The sequence below is a fragment of the Streptopelia decaocto genome (genome assembly GCF_964273445.1).
Source record: "Streptopelia decaocto genome assembly, chromosome: 3".
In the NCBI taxonomy this organism is placed as follows: Eukaryota; Metazoa; Chordata; class Aves; order Columbiformes; family Columbidae; genus Streptopelia; species Streptopelia decaocto.
Window position 1 is genome coordinate 35539105 of NC_138656.1, and position 15626 is coordinate 35554730.

Sequence of the window (15626 nt, forward strand, 5' to 3'; positions counted from 1 at the left end):
TGCTGGAGAAGGAATATGGCCAGGGCTTGTAGATGTAATGATGATCGTATCTCCTTCTAAGGGCTGCAACTCAGTATGTCAGTGTTACAGTTTGGCCTTCAAGTGCAATTCAAAGCGATAACAGATTCAAATCTACTATGTCTTTCATGCTCCAGGGACAAGTCAAAATTTGACCTTAAAGGTCATTCCTTGGTCTGAAGGTAATCAAAGATAGTTTTGGAGGACTCTGAGAGTTAACACCTGAGGAGATGGCCTGTGCTAGTAGTAGTTTTTAGCCCTTATTCCCTTAGACTATTCAGTGCTTTACACATGGTACATGTATCTTTTGCTGGTGCTAGCACAAAATGTTCTGTATGCAAGTGCAGAGTAGCAAAGCTCAGAATAAAATGAAAGTAAACTGTGCCTCCCACACGCACACGTGAGGGACAGGATTTTTCCGTTGCATATCAACGAACTTGTCCAAGAACTACAATGAAAAGAATGTAACTTCCTGTTAATAAGGCCAAAAGCTCACGGCAAGGATTCTTCATAAATAATCCAGCGGTGAGTCCTGCATTCAGTTTGCATGGGGATATCTGTGCACATGGAGGATGTGTATGCAGAAGGAAAATGACTCCTAGCCAGTCCTCATCCCACACTAGGGGCCCAGCCAGCCCAAGGTCTCCCCAGCTCCTCAGCTGCCCTGTGGCAAGGCCTGCAGGGAGGTGTTTGCCCTCCTGCCCCACCCCATGCCTGCAAGCAATTAGCCATGGTCCACAACCACTGGACGAGAGTTTTCTTCGTGCATCCCTTCAGAGGAACTCACGTACCATTAGCGGTGAGCACACACCAGCTCTAGTGACAGCTGCTTCCACCGCTGAAGTGGTCAACTGAAAAGGCAGATGAGGAATCCTGAGAGAAGACTCTGCTGATGGGTGGGGTCCCACAGTTCAGTAAGCAAATCACATTAGTCTAGCAGTGAAGTAACAATGCTAGTAGCTATATCCTGTATCACTTCAGCTCTGTTTTAAATGTGAAATAGTGGATGGATCTCCAGAGGAAACAAGAACCACCAAGTATCCAGTTGCCTGTTCGTAGAAGCCCAGCAAAGTCCAAATTTATGGGTAATCCAACTACACTGTCTTGCTGCCAAGTGCCTGAGCACTGCTTAGTGATGCGGGGTAATTGCAGCTGTGTCCTATGGACAGATATGTTTTGTTGTAGAGAGACAGGATGCAGGAGCACTGAACAGTTTACCAGTAAACAGCATTAATAAGAGAGTGGTTGAAGAGATCCTCTTGGGAGAGCATGAAAAACACTGTCCTTGGGAAAAAAGTGAAGTTGGAAATTTGTATTTTGAGTGATGTGTAACGGGCTAAGTCTGGTCTACTTGTATTCTATTATCTTTACCAGTTGGAATTCAATAAACTAGTATTCATTGAGTTTTAACTAGCAGTTTTGTTGTTCAACACAATAATGTATCCTCCTGTTAGTCTGCAGATCTGCCTCTCAGTATTCAATAGGCCAACGAGCTCTTCAGCTCCAAGGTGAAGGAGCCCACAGGAATCCCATCTGGGGCTCGGCAGGGAGAGGGAAGTTAATAAAAAGTGTATGTTGTGCCCACTTCAATCAACAGTGCTATCAAGTGTGATTATATGAGGCTGAAGAATATTCCACAGCATTGCCTATTTCCGTTTTAATGAACAGATCATTTTACCCCAGAGGATTGTACACAGTCACAAAGGAAACTGAGTTTCTTACAGTCATTGCAACTATGCTGCAACGTATAATTTAGTCACAGTATACAATGATGGCAAATATCTCTCCCGCATATGGCGTATACAGTAGAAATATAAGTTACCTAACTGAAGTTTTGTCTCACTTGCAATTGTTTCACCTATTTAGGACAATATTGAGGGGAACAGAGGAGAAGTCACCCAAAAAGAATAACCCATTTGTGGAAATGAAGAGTTTAGATTATTATACTGGCACAAAAATTACCTGCAGTAATAGCAATAGGGTACAGGACACCAGTGTCCAGTACAATACTGCTTGTAACTCCTAGAACAAGTATTTGAGCCTGTTTCAGACAGATAATGCTTGAGAGTTATAGAAACTCTATATAAAAAATGAGCCTGTAGGCTTAGCTGAAGCATTTAAACCCATGTTTATAAAACACCAACTCAAATGCAACTTTTGCTTAAGCATTCAAGCACTCCATCCCATGTACAGCTAGGACACACCGACACTAGTGTATCATAGTAACTGCTCAAGGTATTTTCAAAGAATTCTAAATTCAGAGAATATTTTGGTTTGCTTTTATTTCCTAGCTACCTGTAAAGATTGTCTTTCTCCCTTGCTTTTGACTGTGCTTCATTAGCTATGAATAGGAGCTTTGCTTTATTGTTTATGCTTCATTAACTATGAATTGGAGCTTTAAGTCTCAAAGGGATGACAATCCAGCATTTACTAAGCACTAAAATAAAATTAAAATGTTATCCTAGAAAAAACCCAATAAAACTAGTATTGCATTATCTGACAACATAACTGCATAGTCCAAAAGGACTTATTCAAAAAAGTATTATCTAAACTGTCAGAAGCAAAATTTTTTCTTGTTAATACTGAGCATTTGCAAGACTATAATTTTTCATTTTATTTCTAGAGAACTGGAAAAATGTGCGTAATAGTGGGAGCTACCCTGCTGGGATGGGTAAGTAAACAAATTTTGCTGGACTAGGTTGTTTATTCTACTTCTTATTATAGTCAGGCAATTACAATTCTTGCTAAGGGTGAAGAATGAAAGTCTTCCAGAGGTATTCAGTAGATTTTAATACCAAAGTAAGGGCATGTGAGTAAGTTTTAATGATGTTGGATAGATTCAACTTCAAAGAGCAGGCACACTGAGGTCATTTAATTAAAAACTTACAGAATGCATGGCTAGAGTATGCTCTTGACTGGTTATTAGCCAAGTTAAAATGTAGATGTCCAGTCTTCAAACCAATTACAAGAGTCTTCTTGAAACAAACCAGTAGCAAAAATGCTAACGGTTGAAAAATGCAGTCAGAAGGAAGCTATTTGTCATTGGCTACTTCTGTGCACATTATAGTTTATTTTGAGAAAATAAATTCTGATATGGTCCATGTATCTCAAACACAGACTGGAGAGCTAAGAGCCAGTTAAAAGGCTGCTTTTCCTGAGACAGGAACCAGAAAGAAACCTGGGCACTTGCAGTTTGGCTAGGAATGTAGCTGGTGAGGTACTCTGATCGAGACTGGGAGGGTTGGACCTATACTGCAAACCAGAAGGGTACAGACAAGTTTTCCAGCTGTGACTGATGTGCCTCTCCTCTTGCTAACAGGAGGATGGAGAGACACTGCTGCATTTTTAAAAGCAAGGTGTCATCTCTCTGTTTTACCTAAAGCCCCTCTCCTAGCTATAGCAGTCATCCACTGCATCCTAAGTAGATGATCTGACTTTCTCTGAAATGTTCTAAAAATTTTGCTTTTAAAAGATGCTTTTGGATGGAGGCAAAATCACATCAGTGTCTCCAAAGGGTTCTTTTCTGTTGCTTCCTGAGCACCACAGTGGAGTCAGCATCTTGTGGAGCATCTGGTGAGAGCAGGAACAGGCTGAAGGCAACTGGGAAGAGGAATATGGCACAACTCTGCTGTAAAGACACAGATTTTGCAGTGCTGCATGCAGCAATAAATAGAGAAAATGGATTTCTATTAAAGAAAATGAAAGGGCTGGGAGAATTAGATGCTGTGGGACATTAGTGCTTACTGCAAATTATCTCCCCTATTCAGAGGCTGGAAGTGGTTGGACTCATTGAAGGAGCAGTAGAGAACTAGTACAAGTAGAAATGTAGGGGTATCCTAGAAGCAAACATCATCCTGTGCAGTGTACCAACTGATGGATTCAAGTATGTGTGTAAGATAGAAGTTTGAAGTGTAATATCATCTGCTTAAAAATGAATGCAACTCCTCCTGCTAAGCAGGTCTGTAGCTGGATTAACAAATTTTGTGTGCCCCCACCTCTCACTTGCATGGCGGTCAGATGAAGAGCATGGTGCTTGTCTGACCCTGGGCCAATGCACAAGCACCTGCATAAGCTAAAAGTTGAGTTCCAGCAGATGTTGGCTGGATGTTGGCAGCAGATGTTGATCACACAAGATCTTGGAAGACGTATCAATCAGGGAACAATAAAACCAATATATATATGTGAAATGTTCATCAGCAAATACATTGAACCAGATTATGACTATCCAGAGAGGGCTTGTACATCACACAGCAGCTTGGCTTTCTGAGGCAGACTGCTTGTTGGGTGTGGGATCTTTGGCAGTCTTCTTTGTAGGAGAAAACAAAAACTGCCCAGAAGAAAATGTGGTGAAGCGCTATTTTCTAACAGCTCAGTGACTCCACAGAAGCCATTTGAGGCTACGATTTCTCTCATTTTACAGCATTTTTCTGTTTAAACAAAAACGTACATTGTGTGTCTGCATGTGGTGAACTGCAGATGTGCTGAAGTGGAGGAAAAGTTCATTTCAAACTTGCATGTTGAAAAGCTTCATGCAGCGTGAACTTATTTTCTCTTCAAACTAAACATATATTTGTGTACATTTAAAAAGTGCTAATTTTAACTGGTTTTGTTTCTGATCTGGGAACTCAAAGGGCAGTCATCTGAACAAATTTTGGCTCTTACTGAGCTATTATTACACCTTAGAGACCTGAACGGTTCCAGTGTGTGAATTTGAAGATAATTTGACAAGACATGTGGAATCGAAGGTAGCAGAAGTGTAGATAGAGGCTCATTTTCTTGTGGAATAAAGGATTCAGAGTATAACCTGACCTGAAATGCTGACTCAGCAACAGGGTGCCACAAAAATTTATTTCCAAACATTGTGGCATCTGTTAATGCCAGGAAACCTCACAGAAGTTAAAGAATGTGATCGAGATGTTCAAAGTAAGATCCTGAATTCTACTTCAAGCTCGATGAGGACCGCTTCTGCTATGTCTATGCAGGAAAAGGAAAGTATCGTTGTTATACGGGTAGGACTACCTTCCCAGCGAAACCCAGTGGCATGGGTGACAATAATAATGAAGACTCAAAAGTCCAACATGTGCAAGCACAAGCCAGGAACTACAGTTAAAACTCTCAAAGAATCCAGGATATATATTTTGCTTTCTAGTATGTCCCAAAGGCCAAGCCACCAATTCTTGGCTGTTTTCTGTCCTTGCCTGTTGATGCCAGCCCAGGTCTGCCAGCACATCCTCCAGGCTCACTCCCTGATGTATCACAGTGAGACTATTTAGACACATAAATTTAGATATCTAAAAGAGGGAAATAAATTTGCATTTCAGTTTGATGGCTATCTGAACTGACTGCCATACCCTGGAAAATGAATCGCGGGTGCTCGTTTTGGCGGTGGGCAGCTGCGCACTCCCCTGCTCTGTCCCTGTACCTCTCCCTGTCTCAGAACATGCTCTGTGGTTGCTGGGTGGCCCAGTGGTGTTGGCAAATGAAAGGAGTGTTTCAGACTGAGTACACAGAGATGAGGAGGTGTGATGCAAATGGCTAATTTAGAAATAAAAACTAGGTAGTTGTTGTGAAGTAATAGTTATGATTTATCATCTGTAAAATACTTTCACCACATCTAAACCAAGGAGTGTTTTGGGACACCTGTCCTTTGCTGTTGGAAGCTCATTTGAGCTGGAAAATTCTTCCTCTGGAGGCAATTTATTACCCATGTAACGGATGCTCTTCTGTTGAATGTGTAGCATACTGAGGTTTGGCTACCAGTGTCACTCTTTCAACACGAAGTGAAAATATGGAGCTTGTGGGTTTGGAAGAATTTCTCTTATTGATATGGAAAACTGAGAATCAAACTTGGAAAGTCTTTGATTAACTCCTGGTTATGATTATACAGGGAAAAGGCTGTTAATGTTGGAAATTAAGTTCAAATGCATTCAATAACAAACTCCCTCCTTCAGAGGTGGCTCATGTTTCTCCTTTTGATGGGACACCAGTCCCTGAGCAAAAAGTCTACTTTTCAATAGGCTGCTATCATGATTTTGCATATTTTTAAATTTTACAAAGCTGTATATTTCACAAATGGGAAAGGTGAAGGTCTGGGAGGCAAAAGGAGAACATCTTCTCTGTCCAATTGATGTGGTTTTAAATTGTTCAAAACAATTAAGAACCCAGTAACTCTGAAAAAAAAGCACATTGAACTGTGTACCCTGAATAATTTTAAGCCACTTGATTTATCTACAAATGACTTGCAGTATATTTCCACACTTTTAGAATGCACTTCTCTGGAGTGTGTGCCTACCAATCTGATTGACATACAAGATCAGAGAAACTCTAAAACTAGTTATCTAATCACTTAATCTTTCCTTCTTAAATCTTCTTTATCTGAAAAGGTATTTTTGTTTCACAATGTATTTTAATTGCAGTAAGCATGGGAAGAGAGGTATAACTGTATTCATTTTGTGTGTAGGATTGCTAATGAATTACCATACTACACTGCTCACATCCATCTGGTATCTGATGATCCAAAAATATATCCAAGAAATTCTGAAATGGCTAATCACAAAGTGAAATACACTCCTGTGAAACAGTTGTGAAGGTGTCACCAGTCTGAATTTCAAATGTTTCAAAGTGATCAGAATTTTGTATTCCTTGTTCTAATTCACCTCAAAATGATAATGACAAAGATGCTTCTATTATATGCTCCACAGTGTCTGACCACTTAATTATAGCAGTTTTGATATTGTTCTTAGATTTGAACAGGACTAAGGTATGCTTGTGATTTTTTTTTTTTTTTTTTAGTGTAATGTAACATTTGCTTTGTGTTAACTGCAAATTAATAGGAGTTAGTAAACAAAACCATAGCTAAAAGAAAATCAGTTTGATACTTTCCTGGTGTGGACAGCTGTAGCTCAGACAAGTTTTTGTCCTGAGGCCAATTCTTTATCAGTCCTAAAGGAAGGAACAGATTTGTCTGTTCTCTCCTTAACTCCTCCTGTATGCATTTGTATTTGGATTAATGTCTTTATAAATGTTCTAGGCAAGTGTCAGATCTGCGAAGACGAAAACCAGGTGTTGCTACTTCTGCTGTGAAGGTCAAGTTTATATAATGGAGAATGACAGGCTGCTTGTGCAAGTGCAACAGTACAAGTAAGCAAAGTGGAAGGAAATATCTCAGAAGCCTACACCAGTCCTTGCATCAGATAAAATTAGCCACAAAAGGTCTGAAGAACAATTTATGGGCTCTTGGGGGTAAGGTTTGACTGGGCATTGGTGTATGCATATAGTTTGTTGCTATTGGGACGAAAAGAATAATAATAGTACAGAGTACTGATCAAATCCATTCCTTGAAGGTGGTTATTAAGGCCAATACTGAAAAACTATTAGCTTAAAGGGCAGGCATGTGGTGACATGGAAGTGGTTTATGAGAATTATACTGTTCTGTGAACAAAGTTGTGTATCAGATTTCACAATGACAGTTTCGGATGCAGCCTTTCAACTATGGTACAAACCCTGGTAGTATGAAAGAGACAAGTTGCCCTTCAAGAGCGTTAATCAAACAAAATCAAAATGCCAAAGCTATAGGTTTGTTTTGCTTTCTTTCTTCCTTTTTTTTTTTTTTATTTCTTGTTTAATGCTGTATTTACAATGCCAATTCCATGTTGACTAAATGGATACTCGGTCATTCATATTTGGATTATTCAGGGTTTTTTTCCAAGGCTTATTATCAAAACAACTGCAAAAACTACACTTGCTCCCAACTAAGGTGACTGCCCCATTGCTGTCACTGAGGCTCTCTAATCACTGGCTTCCAAAAACTTCAGTCTGTAGATAAAAAAAAGAGAGAGAGAGCATGATATAAGCGGCAGGGTTCCCCCTTCCATACAAGCCTCTATCTGTTTCCTGACTTAGACAAGAGTGGGGAGAATTAGGTCTGTCAAGATTTTTCTCCTCCACTCTCCAGTTCTCATTTTAGCTTCTTTCATCAGCTGTGCAATTGAAAACACTCTTCTCCCAGGCTTCCAGCATGGACAACAGGAGGTATGAGAATCCTGACTCATGATGATGCCAATTAAGTCTCTATCCTGTATCGTTACCTCATCCATCTTTAAGTTGCTGTTTCCTCCTGGCTGTGGGTTCAAAAGTCATCATCTTGCTCCATGGAGCTCCTAGCACAAAGTATAATAGCTCCAAGGCCAGTTCAGGTCTGGGACTACAGCCCTGCTCTGGGGATGGCAACTGGAGCCACCCCACCTCCTCATGCCTGAGGTGCACAGTGAGTGACTTTGTCTTTCTCTGCTCAGCATTGCTTTTTCTGTTGCCATTCAACTCTGCCCTCCTGCTCCCGTGGTGAGGGCTGCCTTTGCAGTCCTGACCCATTTGCACACTCTTTTGGGTGTGGAGGTGGCATTACCCCAACTTCCACCACTAGCCCTGATGGGTGCAGAGCACTCATCCAGGCCTCAGCAGTTCCCTCAAGGTTGGACAGAGTAAACACTGTACATTTGGGATCAGTTTGGGGTTGATATACAAAATAACTAAATGATATATCCAAGGCCACCAAAGAAGCTGGTGGCACAGTGGGGGCTTAAACGCACAATTTCCACATCCTTTCAAAACCTACTTGGGGATTTCCTGCAGTACTGTTCACAGTACTGCTGAGAAGGAGGGGGTGCTGGGGCTGTTCTTTTGCCTTACGCGATGGTTGTTCCTTCCCTGCAACTCCATCATTGCCTCATGCACCTCTGTGCAGGGCTGGGTCTTACCTTAAATAAACTTCTTGGCATTTAGTGAGTAAATCTCTCTGATCATCTTACAGTCCTCTTGTGCAATGACATAAAAGTTGGTACACATTTTTTCTCTTATGAGCTTACCTCCAGGAAGATGAGAAACCACAAGGAATCTGGGTGCTTTGAACATAGGCTTTGCGTGGAATTCCTACCCTTTTCCCCAGTAAATCCTTGGAAACAAAGTTGTTTTCAGATGTCCCCAAAGAATCTTTTCATCACATTTCTGAGATCATGAATAATGGCTTTATTGATGAGAAATGTTGATTGCCTGTTCAGTGGTGAGGAAAATTATGATAGCACTGTTTTTTGGACAGATCTTTCAGGTATTTTTTTTTTTCTCACCATGAAACCTTCAGGCTTCCCTTTAGCACACATGAATGAATTAACTGTGCAGCCCTTTGCCACTGCCAAGATCCTTCTTATCCTGTTCTGTAGATGAAAGGATGAGAAACCCATGGATCTGCTTTGCATCTTTCACTGCAGACAAATGTCCCCTCTATCATCAAGAAGCACACCATGACTTGGTTAAGATTTAAGGCACAGACTTGCTGTGTTCAAGCTCAGGTCAGAGCTCTGCAGGCAGTCAGGAGCTGGATCTAAACCTCATGACCACCTGAGGCCAACAGGCGGTATTTCAGCCCTGAACATACTAAGTTACTGTGACACTGGCATGTGTGCCTATTTCTGGTGTCACTGCTACTGAGGTAGTAAATACAATTGCAAGTCTTAGGTCTTGAGCTGGATTTTCAATTCCACAGCTAAACACCACACTTGCAAAAGCTGCATCTTTGGGTATTGAGGTAGTTTTCTGACAGTGGCTGGAAAGTCAGCATTTTCAGCAGGTTCTGTAAATTGGGTCATTCCAAGTACCTTGAATGTGAAGGCATCTGTACTTAGTAGGCTCTTCTCAAAATTTGGGTCAGGGTCTTATTTTGAGAAAGTAATGTTTGATCCACTGCAATGTTAGTGGCATGCATAATTTTAATGCAGACAAGGGGCTGGGCTGAAGACTTCTTAATACTGAAAGAATTTAATTTGTTGCCAGTGGAGCCAAAGAGGGGCCCCATTTCTACCCCTGCTCCTGTGTCAGTCGGCTATTTACTTCCAGTAAGATTGCTTTGGTCTGCAAGCTCTATTCAAAATTAATAAGGATAACAGGACCTAATACGCCAATAGCAATGTATTAATGATGTTTTAGACTTAGAAGTGTGAACTTTCAGAAGTAATTCAGTTGTGATTACGATCCGTGCAGCACCAGTATTTTTGATCTTGCACTTTATATATGAGAGACCATTATGGTGGGGTTACTGGAGTTCAAATCTAACATGATTTAGGATAAGAAAAGCTCTTTTAAAAAGGTTATGGAAGCTACTCCACACTTTTCTGTAGAATCCTCTTTAAAATTACTATTCTATTGTAACTTAGATTTGACTTTTGTAGACTATTGTGGAATGAAACAGTAAACTGAAAATAATACATTAATTAAATTTAAAAGCTGAATCTTGCAAATTCTCACAAAATTTTCCTTAGGTCCCACCATTCCTGACCATAAAAGCATTCCCTCCTTTTTCCCTTAGATATCCATATCCATGCTATCTATATCCATGGGGACAGACTTTTTTAGAAGGGTGTATTATGACAGGAAAAGGGGCAATGGTTTTAAACTAGAAGAGGGGAGATTCAGGTTAGACATGAGGAAGAAATTTTTTACAGTGAGGGTGGTAAAATACTGGAGCAGGTTTCCCAGAGAGGTGGTAGATGCCCCATCCCTGGAGAGGTTCAAGGCCAGGCTGGACGAGGCTCTGAGCAACCTGATCTAGTTGGAGATGTCCCTGCTCATGGCAGGGCGGTTGGAGTAGATGACCTTTCAGGGTCCCTTTCAACTCAAACTAATCTATGATTCTATGATTCATTGCTGAAAACAGCTTTTCTCTTTCACAGCTTGCTCTTAATGTGAAGAATAACTCAGAGGAAGGAAAGATGGCAACTGCTTTTAAAATACATAGCATTTGAAACTTGAAATAAACAACATATATTGGAGCTCTGGCATTACAGCATCTCACAAAGAGGTGACGTAAGGCTTTGAAAGTAGCTGAATTCTGAGGCAATAGCTGAAGTGTTCAGGAAGAGCTGAATCCTTATTTAACTGGGAATTTCTGGATGATGGACAATGCGCTGTTTCCTATCTGTCAGCTTCTCCCTGATTCTTTATGTTTCTCATATACATACAAGAATATCTACAGGCAAATCTGACACAAAAATGGCACAGAGTTTTATTTTGTTTTGTTTTATTTCATTTTAAAGCAGCTTCTAAGTGGTCTTACTGGAACTGGAATAAACTTGGCTGACTTTTAAGGAAGCGTCGGGACAGTTTAGTTTCGCTATAATAGGTTAAAATAAAATCCATAAACTAGTTTGTCTGAAAGTGTAGGCTCTTGGCTGCTCTGCTGCAAGGATTGTTCTTTGCTATGTAATCTCTGCTAAATGCAGCAGAGATGATTCTGTGATTACTGAACTAGTGGGTTTCAAGAGCCCAAAACTTGTTTACATTGAGAAGAAGTGTTTCAGCAGAACTGCTTTTTACCTACTGTTTAAAAAGCCACTTCTTCACAGAACAGCAAAAAATAGATATGTTGTAAATACTCAGCAGGTCACAAAGTATTAAGTAATTCCTAATTTTCTTTACTACTTTTTACCTCTGACTCTACATGCAGTGCCAGTGCGTACAGACTCCAGCCTTAACAGCCAAGGTCCATTTCCTACTGCTGAAGAATCTGGCCCTACCAGCACTCCATTGCACTGAGCAGGAAAGAAAATATCCTGAAAGGTGCCCCAGCGTAAGGGAATGGGAGAGTAAGTGTAAAGAAAGCAGAGGCTGGGCAGACCAACAAGAAATGTTTAACATTCCACGCTCTCCACAAAGGGCAGGTCAAGGAAAGGGAATGAGTGGTTGGGATGAAGCACATGCCACAGATATTTTTCAAGTACTGTTCAGTGGAGCATATCTGGTCACATAAACATCCACAACAAACACAACAGTTTTGCTCTTGAACGTGGCAAACCTCCTGAGGTCCTTCTATATACGCAGGAGATGGGTCTCACTATGCAAGGAAGCCGCAGCTACTGCATTCACAGTGGTATCTTTGAATTCAAAGGCACAAACAATACTGAGAGCTGTACCCCAAGTGCCAGATGTTCTCAGGTGCAACCAATTGAGCCCTTGCTTGCTCATGTCCTAGTCAAACCAATATACTGGCAAGCTGTGTGTGCACAGAAGAACTTGGGGCAGGTAGGAGGTAAAAGAGGTGAAGTTCTCAAAAATTGTAATTCGGGGCTTGGGGGAAAGTTAAAAAACACCCCTTAAGAAAAATGAAAGTTCCAGATGTGGTGGGCAAGACTTCTTATTCTTCCTTATTCTCAGGTGCAATCCAAAGTAACTGCACGAAGATCAGAGATATTAACCCTATCTTTAAATTTATACAGATTTGAAGCAACAGGCTTGGATCTATTTACAGCTGAAGTAACTTGGCTTCAAATTTGTGAGGCTGTAGTGATATAAAAGTGGTATGGGAAGAAAATGAGGTTTATTTTTGCATTGTATTGAAACAATCCACACAAAGTTTAATAGCAGTTGGCTACACAGATACAGGTCTTCAGAAAGCTGCAAAACACTCAGCAGCGGTAAAATGTTTCTATGAACCAAATCTTCATCCCTCCTGAATCTATGATGACCCCATCCTGGAAACTGCCATGCAAATATGTAGAAACAAGAGCATGTTCCTAAAATAGCAACACTCAATAGGGAAAACATACCTTGTGCTCTGCACTACATGATGGTATGGAAAAGAGTACTGTCAAGGTCATGGATACCAATGAGGAAGACACATGTCCACTTGCTTATCTGGAGACTATTTTGTTAACATTGTTTGCCTTGCCATGGTATGTCCACCAAGGGCTCTTGAAGGGACAAAAGTCATCCCCAAGTGTCCCATGAGTTCACACTATGCCTCAGCTGCTGCAGATATTCAGCAGTGGCCAGCAAGGACGCATTGATTGGCAAAACCGTTTATTTATGGAAAAGGAGGGAGAGGTAACTGCACTGGGCCTACAGATCTCAGCTCATAGGAACTGCAAAGGGATGGAAGGAATGGAAGGGCTTTCCTAACCTCACTTTGCAAGACTTGAACATGTCCCAAATTAGCATTAATAGTTGTCTAGAATACTGTGAGTTTTGGGGTGCCAGGCTTACAACTACCACCTTACTGCAGAAGAATGATGACTGCCTGGGACGGTCACAGTACCCATTTTCCCTTTCTTTTTCTTCTTTTTATAATTTAATAGTTTGTATTAACAGCTATTTTGCCTTATATGCAGTTTGAAACCCCTTACTGCGTAGTTTGCACAGTGATCCAGAGAGAGGTAACCCTCCTGGAGCTTTAGAGTGTTGCAAACGTGATTTTATTTTTTTTAAGATGGCAGGGTTCAGAAGTCTAGCTGGAGTTCATGAACCTCTTCTTCCTGTAACCGAAACCCATGTTTTAGTCAGGGTTGATTCAATTTTTAAAATAAATGTTTTCCTAGTTACAGGGAAAGCCAGTGCTATGTATAAGGGGTAGAATAACACCCTTCCAAAAGCCATGTGTCATGGGTGGGTGGCTTATATACAGGATATGCACACACACAAAATCTAGAGTAAGAGATTTTTCCTCTCTCCCCATCTGTTCTCTCCCGCCTACTCCCTTGCCATAATTTCTGTCATCTTTCTGCCTTCTCTCCGAGCTACTTGCATATCAATTGCCGTATTTTTAAAAGTATGTTTGCGGTGATTATTTTTAGTTTCTCTAAATGGAAATTGAGCTCAGTACCACTAGATTTCACCAACACAGAAATTTTGTCCAGTTTCAGCTTAAGTCATGTTTACTTTTCCTTAATAGGACTGCACATCTGAACTTGTATTACTGACATAAACACAGCGATAAGAGGTTCTCGGTGCTTGGGCATGTCATCTCTCCAGCCTGAGTTACCAACAGCACCTACTGTGCTACACATGGAACATGAGATTTCTCTGCAGAGACCCAAATGTGGAGAGTAGGGACATGCCGCGATAATGTCCATGACTTAACTCTTGAAGGCGAGGAAAGATGGGAGCCTCTGTGTTGCAAGTGCTCTCCAGTCTTTATGTCTGAGTCTTGCAGCCCTTCTGCCCAGTGGAGTATCACTGGTGTCCCATCGCTCCGCAGGAAAAGCTCCCCAAGAACAGCAGGATTTTTCCCTTCCTGGACTGTGGTCAGACATGTTGTGTGAAATTCCCGTTCACATTGGAGATAATTCCATGTATGGATCAAGGGCAGCACAATCTTAGGTATGCAGTCATCTGCCAAGAACAGACATACTGATTGTATTTCATAAAACCATGGAATTACCCTTTGCAAAAGGAAGATAAATCATTAAAACTATGTTAGGATATCAGACAGGAAAACATAAATAACTGTACATAACAGCATCTGTTCCTGATCAGGTTCCATTCTTTGATCTTTAGAAAAATGGTTATTAATTAGCAAGGTCAACGTTAAGCTTTTTCTTGGTAAAAATGTTCTTTTGAACCACTCGAATAATATTATAGATAGCTGCTTGTAGTTTTGCTATGCTAAGCTTCTCTGGGAAGGATTCTTCAGATAAATAGGATAACAAAATCACCTTAATATAAACAGTTTTGAAGTTAGACCATGTCTGTAGTAGACAGAGGAGCCATTTTATTGACAACCATCCTTTGAAATCCTAAATGAAATGGGTTCCTATCATATTGAGATTGCTGGTACTGCAGATGAGATTGCAATCACTGCTGGAAATTTGGGCATGTATCTGCTGTGCCACATTCCATCTGCAACATAAAAGCCACCACATTACAGGCTCCAAGATTGCTGAAACTCTCCTGTTAAGCTGCTTTTCAGTCTTGCACTACTGGCTGGGTTGAAGAATTTTCATTGAACTCCCTGGATAAACTGTAAAGTCCTACTGACGCCCACATGACTGGACCCTGCGATGGAGTGCAGTATCAGACCCTAAGGCTGGTCTCAAATACAGAACAGGTGAGTCCTAAAGCCTGGTGCCAAACTGTATGGCAAGAGCACAACCCCAGATGCACACTATGTGCTAGAGGTGGGACTCACTAGTCTCCAGTGTGCCGTTTCTGATTCCACTTCTGTGGAGTTCAGCAGCAAACTGGAACATGTTACACCTGTTATTTAATTGTGGGTCATAAAATTTACAGGCAACATCTTTCTTGTTGACATACTATAATCAAGCACTGTTTTTTCAATGGAAGTCATAGCAACCCCTGTGGAGGGATTCTTCTGAAGGAATGGGCAATGACCTGGATTTCTCCTGCTTTTTACACAGCAATGGGCATTCAGAGTCTGTGGTTTTGTCTCTTCCTGGCACAAGACATGCAGAAAACTAGTCTGTGTGAATTCAGACATAAGTTGGAGATGGGATCAGTATGACCCATCGTAAGTAGTATTAGAATTACTGTTTCACAATTTTCAGGGCTGAATGTCAAGAAAATCATGGACATGCCACCTTGTCTAACTGCTAACATGATTTGACACCAAAATAGCTCATCCTCTCAAAAGGGATGTGTACTCAAATATACAAACACTTCCTCCTTTCTCAATCCAACAGATGCTTTGCATGATATAAGCCAATCTGGCCCCCTGTTCATGAAAATGTGTGTGACAAGTTGGGCTGTTTATCCCTACCTCTCTGGCTGCTTTAACAAAAATAGAGAGGGGAAAACTTTGCTTCACATGAAAAGCTTGCAGCCAATGA